General features: G+C 41.0%; 1 protein-coding gene across 2 annotated transcripts in view; it reads right to left on the bottom strand.

Annotated features, from left to right (window-relative positions):
* Positions 1 to 7,528, bottom strand: part of LOC122557914 (erbin-like) — a 183,357-nt gene that overhangs the window by 141,190 nt on the left and 34,639 nt on the right. For both annotated transcript variants that reach the window (XM_043706137.1, XM_043706127.1), the window contains exon 2: positions 3,323 to 3,402. The gene's annotated coding sequence lies outside the window, so the exon portion shown is untranslated. The remainder of the gene's footprint in view (positions 1 to 3,322; positions 3,403 to 7,528) is intronic.

Raw genomic sequence — 7,528 nt, 5'->3', positions numbered from 1 at the left:
GGTGGAGGCTGGTACAATTGCAACATTTAAGAGGCATTTGGATGGGTATATGAATAGGAAGGGTTTGGAGGAATATGGGCCGGGTGCTAGCAGTTGGGACTAGATTGGGTTGGGATATCTGGTCGGACCGAAGGGTCTGTTTCCATGCTGTACATCTCTATGACTCTATGTGGAAACATTTATCAATGTCACTTCCAATTTCCACTCCACTCTCACTTTCATCTGGCCATTTCTAACTCTTCCTTTCCCTTCTTCAACACCTCTAGTTTCCATTTCTGGTGAGAGGCTCGCTACCAAGATCCATCATAAATCAAGCGACTCCCACAATTACCTTGACCTTGCTTCCTATAAAAGATTCAATTCCATTCTCCCAGTTACTCCATCTCCATTGCATCGGTTCTGATGATGCCAACTTCAGCACTCCAAAATGTCCACCTTCTTCCTCAACAGAGGATTTCCCAACAACGTAGCTGATAGGGCTCTCAGTCAGGTCTGACACATCTGCCGCACTGAGGCTTCACCCTTTCCCTTCCCTCCCACAACAGTGATAAGCACCCCCTTGTCCTCACCTACCACCCCCATCAGTATCCACATCCAAAAGGATCATTAGCTGCAACTTTCACCACCTCCAAAAATAAAAACACCAGCAGAAGACACATATTTTCCTTCTCTCCCTTGTCTGCATTCCACAGGAACTGCTCCCCCCCGGGATATTCTGGTACAGTCCTCTTTCACCACCGCCCCACAACCCCAAGCCACCCTGCAACCGCAGAAGGTGTAGTATCTGCCAGTTTACTTCCTCCCTCCTAAGCCTGGATACATCTTCGAGGTGAAGTAGTGCTTTTCCTGCACTTCACAGAATTTAGTCTACTGCTCACAACATGGTCTCCTCTATATTGGGCAAGTGAAGCATAGACTGGGTGAATCGCTACGTTCTGTCCACAAAAATGACCCGAAGCTTCCAGTTGTCCGCCACTTCAATACACTACCATGTTCCCTGATCACCATTTCTGTCTCAGGCTTGCTGCAGTGCTCCAGCAATGCTCTGCGCAAGTTGGAAGGACAGTACTTCATTTTCCATTTGGGAACTCCACAGCCTTCTGGATTAAATATTGAAATAGGATTCCTGAAGAAGGGCTCATGCCCGAAACGTCGATTCTCCTGCTCCTTGGATGCTGTCTGACCTGCTGCGCTTTTCCAGCAACACATTTTCAGCTATTCTGATTACAAAACCAACTCACATTCAAACAATGCCATCTTCACAAGATATGCTTGCTGGGGAAAGTGGCTCCTGGCAGACATGAATAGTCAAAGGACAAACCATTAAACTACTTTGTATCAGCTAACTATAATGCTCAAATCCTGAACAATCCTGAACTTTGAAGATGACGTATAGACAGAAGTGAATACGAATATTTACTGCTTTTCCAAATACTACCTCAATCCAAGGCACGTTAAACTATGCACTTTATTCCAACAGACTTAGAATGAACTGTTTTCATAAGCATTCCATACTTTGTAACATTGGATAAAAGATCAACTTAAATATAACGCTAGTCTATGCTATCAAAGGATTCACCTGTTTAACAATTTTATTTGTCCAAGACATCATCTAATTAGGAACCAGTTCATTATAGCACGATCACTTTGGTGCATAGGAACGTTTAGCCCTTAATTATACCTTGATTTCCAAAATTAAATGCATCTCTTTTGATAATCATGGCACCTCGTTAACAGTAAAGCAATAAGCGTGCTTGCTAGTTAAATTAATTGAACCACATTGAATAGTTACCAGACCTAGATCAGTGATCTAAATAAGCTACTGCAAATTCAGTATTTTTTTTAACTATTTGGCTCCTAATGGACCAAGAGTATGCCAGTTAATCAATTATTCTGGATAATCAAAAAGGTCACATTTATATAAAAACACACACTAAGTAACAGAAATGTTATGCGAGGGTCTGCACATCACTGCTACATTTTATTTACAGCATAAATCACAAATAATACAGTCGGTTCTGCTATAATGTGTTAGTTCCATTCCTGTGCAATCCCGCTGCAACAAATTAAAGGGCCAAAATCGTGCTATAACCAATGCACGCTTTTAAACTTTGTGCTTTAGAAGCAGTGTCCCCAATTTGTCGATCATGTTATAGCAAACTCACATTAATGAAACATGCGTTATAGCAGAATGACCTGTAATGCAACTCTTCCTTAAATAAAACTTCTCTCTCGCACTCCCAACTGACTGCTGGCATCGCAGTAGATCTCGCCATTTGAGAAGAAATTGATATTTCGTGCAGCCACTCAATTGAACAAGTATATTTATATTGAGGTAAATAAATTAACAAGCTCTAATAAATGGGCAGAATAATACAGTAAATTTCGCAACATTTGAGGCATTAAATTTTGGCAGTTTATCGAGTGGACCAATTAAAATAAAATTGCTGTAACAACCAACTATCGAACCAAAACTTTCAAAACAAAAATGCAAAACTAACATTACCTGCCAATGCTGAATTCTTTAAATGTCTCTTATTTGGTAGATACGTAGGGATTCATCCTCACAAGAGTGTAATTTGAATAGTTCTCCCTCAGCACTTGTCATGCTCTGAAGTGACACAATTTTTTCCAAACATGGAGGTGACATGCCATGTATTTTTATTGCAACAGCAGATACAGGCAGTATTGTAGGTATTCTCAAAAAAACAACAACTTGTGACCATGAAACATCATAATGATCACTCTACAACCTAGATTAAGCCTACACAGCAGTAAACTAAAATCATCCCAAAGAGGAAATATACCAGAAGTCACTACTCTTTTAAGGCGTCTACCATTTATTAGAAGCTCTTCTGCAATTTCCCATAGTCTTGTTCTTAGCTGTATTCTCAGTTCCTCACTTGTACAAAATGACAACAGACCAGAATACAAAATGAGCACCTGCACAGTACAAAAAGGTGAGGCCGCTGAGAGCTCTTAAAACACAATGAGTCCACAGCTGAAATACATGGTCCAACGTTCTTCTATACTCAAGTGCACAAGTTATCAGCTTGGAGGTGAGCATGGCAATTTTAAAAGAGATCATTGAAGAGAAACCATTTAGGCAGCATTCCTAAAGACAATACAAGCTGAACACCCTTCATATTCTGTAATACTACCACAGCACAACTAGGATGGTTCCAACATTCCCTTGTAGAATCTGATATTTCAACAGCTCCCTTGCCTCACATTTCATAATAAGCAGTTTTGTTGTGTGCATTTCAAAATTCCCCTTTTAACAGTGGTTCCAAAGTTCTAGGAAAGAGTGCTGAACAATTACCAGTGGAACGGCTCAGGATTCTTGGAATATGTTGATTCTTCCTTCGTTCCAGTCAGTGCCTTGGTTCAGCTTCATTGGACCTAAACATACAAAAACTTATTAGTCCCTCTAAAAGGTAGTTGGCATGTTGTAAAGGCTCTGAAATGCTTTCAATCTGTTCCCAAAAAAAATACTAGCTTAAGCAACAACACTAGACATTTGTAAGTTGGAATTAGGTAATTCTGCAAGTCAAGAATTTCTTGCTGTAAAACACAATCAGAAGTACTACTGAATATAAAGGAATAAGAGTTGATCACATTGTCCCTTAAGCTTAAAAACTGATTATCTGCAAATGAGTTAGAAAAAAAGAACTTGGTTTGAGAATGCGTATAGAGTATAAGACAGGGAAGGAGTTAAGTTCTGAGTTTTGTGAAACAAGAGGTTCAGCTGAGCATGACTCAATCCAGATAAGAACTTACAGTTTACAATCGTGTGTTGCAGGCAAGGGTAATGGGTTAACAAGGTGGAAAAGCATTAATTATGTACAGCCATTTTATCGAGATGAGGAAGCATTCAATATGTGAGGTCAGTTTAACAAGGTGAAAAGTATTCATTATGTGAAGCCAGTTATTCATTGTGGAACAGCAGGTGTCTTAATCTTTACTATTGACACACTCGGATTGTAACAGTTACCCAATCAATATGTATGTTGCCTTATCTAAATGCTCCCCACTGTAAAAAGACTATATAGTTCATTGAGAAAATGCTGTTCCAGGGAAGACTGTGAACTCATGTCCCTGGGAACATGGGCGATCATTCACTTTCCCTCCAGGGTCCAGAATAAAGATGGAGGAGATAAAACTACACTGCGTCTGAGCGCTTTGCTTCGACTGAAGGAGGAAAGATGAGACAACAGGTTAGTTTCATCAATAAATCATTGAAGGCTAATATGTAGGTGTAGCAAGCTATTAGGAAGGCTGATGGAATATTCACATTTATTGCAAGAGAATTTCAGGACAGGATTAGTGAAGTCTTGTTGTTTTGAATTTCGGTTAGATTGCACCTGGAGTGCTAAGAGCAGTTTTAGTCTCCTTATCACAGCAAAGATATTATTGCTGGAGACAGAACGTAATGAAAGTTCACAGATTTGTTCCTAGGATGACAGATGAACAAGATTTAGCAAACTGGGCCAGTATTCTCTAAAGATACAAAAAGAATGACAGATGATCGCATTGAAATCTACAAAACACAAGTGGACAGACAGGGTAGATGCAGGCAAGCGACTTCCTGTGGGTGTGGAATCTAGAACCAGGGGACACAATTTACATGTTATTTTAGACCAAGTCGAGGAGAACACTTTTTTACATGAATTTTAAAAATTCTCTACTTTTGCAATTCGCAGAGGGCTTTTTAGATTAAATTACTTAGTGTGGGAACAGGCCTTCGGCCCAACAAATCCACACGGACCCGCCGAAGCGCAACCCACCCATTCCCCTACATTTACCCCTTTACCTAATACTACGGGCAATTTAGCATGGCCAATTCACCTAACCTGCACATCTTTGGACTGTGGGAGGAAACCGGAGCACCCGGAGGAAACCCGCGCAGACACAGGGAGAATGTGCAAACTCCACACAGTCAGTCACCTGAGTCGGGAATTGAACCCAGGTCTCTGGCGCTGAGGCAGCAGTGCTAACCACTGTGCCACCGTGCTGTGGAAGCTCAGTCTTTGGGTAGAAGGTATTACATGTACAATTCGCCATGATCACATTAAATGGTGGTATGGGCTTGACTGGCTGAATAGCCTACTTTGGCTCCTATGTTCCGAGAAAAGTGAATGTAGGAAATATCTTTGGATTTCCATAATACTTTACGCATTTATTTTAGCTCCTGTAATAACATGGAATAGTTCTGGGTGTAGGTTTGATCACCGAGCTGGATGGTTCGTTTTCATACTAACATCATCAGCGAGCCTCCAGATGAAGTACTGGTGGTATGACCTGCTTTCTATTTATGTGTTTAGGTTTGCTTGGATTAGTGACATAGTTTCCTGTGGTGACATCATTTCCTGTTCTTTTTGTTGGGGGTGGTAAATGGGATCCAAGTCAATGTGTTTGTTGACAGAATTCCAGTTGGAATGCCATGCTTCTCGGAATTCTCATGCATGTTTCTGTTTGGCTTGCCCGAGGATGGATGTGTTGTTCCAGCCGAAGTGCTGTCCTTCCTCATCTGTATGTAATGAAATTTGTGAGAGAGGGTCATGTCTTTTTGTTGCTAATTGATGTTCATGTATCCTGTAATATTATTTCAATGAGCCACCACACACTGCAGCACAGAGGAACTACAAACAGCAGAGGAAAATTACCTGTACAGTGTATTCAAAAAGAACAGGTACTCAATGAACACAGTCCGCTGATTGCTCAGCAACAAACCCAAACAAAGCAGACAAAATGCATCCAGAAACCCTAGCCACTCTCCCCTACATCAAAGACATCTCAGAAATGACTGCCAGACTACTCAGACCGCTTGGTGTCATGGTAGCCCACAAACCCAACACACTAAAACAGCAGCTAATGAACTGAAAGATTTCATACAGTCAACAAGCAAAACTAATATCATTTACAAAATACCTTGCAAAAACTGTAATAAACACTATATTGAACAAACAGGCAGAAAACTAGCCACCAGGATACATGAACATGGTGGCACAGTGGTTAGCACTGCGGCCTCACAGCGCCAGAGACCTGGGTTCAATTCCCACCTCAGGCAACTGTGTAGTGTTTGCACATTCTCCCAGTGTCTGTGGCCATGCTAAATTGCCTATAGTGTTAGGTGAAGAGGTAAATGTAGGGGCATGGGTCTGGGTGGGTCGCTCTTCGGAGGGTTGTTGTGGACTTGTTGGGCTGAAGGACCGGTTTCCACACTGTAATTAATCTAATCTAACCTAATCTAAACATTAACTCACCACAAAAACACGTGACCCACTCTCACCAGTATCCTTACATACAGATGAGGAAGGACACCACTTCGAATGGAACACCACATCCATCCTAGGACAAGCCAAACAGAGACATGCACGAGAATTCCTGGAAGCATGGTATTCCAGTTGGACCTCGGTCAACATACATATTGATTTAGATCCCATTTACCATCCACTGAGAAAAACAACAGGAAATTATGTCACCACAGGAAATGACATCACCAACCTAAAGAAACCTAAACACAAATAGAAAGCGGGCCATACCACCGGTGCGTCATCCTGATGTTACCTGGTATGGTGACAAAACGTCTGAAAACAAACCTTCCAGCTCAGTGAGCAAACCTGCATCCAGAACCTCAACCTGAGTTACAAAGCTTCTCAAAACTCTCTTACATGGAATAGTTGTTTTCCCAAAATGAATATCCTAAAATATGTGAAGAATGTGACTAGTAAAGGATCCAATCAATGTACAGCTATAATTAAGGTAGAAAAATCTGGAAACACTTGGCTTTTTGTCTTAAAAATATCTAGACCGAGGATGCATATTGTAACTGGCAATAGGAAAAACGCAATGTGGATTTTTTTTTACTAAAAGGGTAACGTAAGATTTTTTCCCCATGAAAACTCCTTTTGTTTCCTCCCAAGTGCTATGAAAGCCAAGATAGCATGTACAATATCACAGATCAGTGATAGAAGAAAAGAGTTAACTTTTCTCAGTGCAATCAGAACTTTAAAAACATGAACCTACAACTGAAATATGAGGAAACAAGTACAATTTATTAAAAAGCATAAAGTGTGATAAAAACAATTAAGTCAAATACTTCTGCTGACTCAAAAAGAAATTTGTGCTAAAGCATTTTTTGTCTGGTTCTTGCCTTTGACAGGTATTTGTTGCCTGCAGCCGAAATAACAGTCCTTTTATGCAAGCAGTGAGCTATTGGTGGCCAATGTGAACAGGGTCATTAACTTGTCTAATTCCTTTCATGTACAAGACCATGTGAGCAGAATTAGGCCAATTGGCCCACTGAGGTAAAAACAATGACTGCAGATGCTGGAAACAAGATTCTGGATCAGTGGTGCTGTAAGAGCACAGCAATTCAGGCAGCATCCGACGAGCAGCAAAATCGACGTTTCGGGCAAAAGCCCTTCATCAGGAATAAAGGCAGTGAGCCTGAAGCGTGGAGAGATAAGCTAGAGGAGGGTGGGGGTGGGGAGAAAGTAGCATAGAGTACAATAGGTGAGTGGGG

The sequence above is a fragment of the Chiloscyllium plagiosum genome, chromosome 2 (assembly GCF_004010195.1).
Source record: "Chiloscyllium plagiosum isolate BGI_BamShark_2017 chromosome 2, ASM401019v2, whole genome shotgun sequence".
In the NCBI taxonomy this organism is placed as follows: Eukaryota; Metazoa; Chordata; class Chondrichthyes; order Orectolobiformes; family Hemiscylliidae; genus Chiloscyllium; species Chiloscyllium plagiosum.
This window is presented reverse-complemented; position numbering and strand designations above follow the sequence as displayed.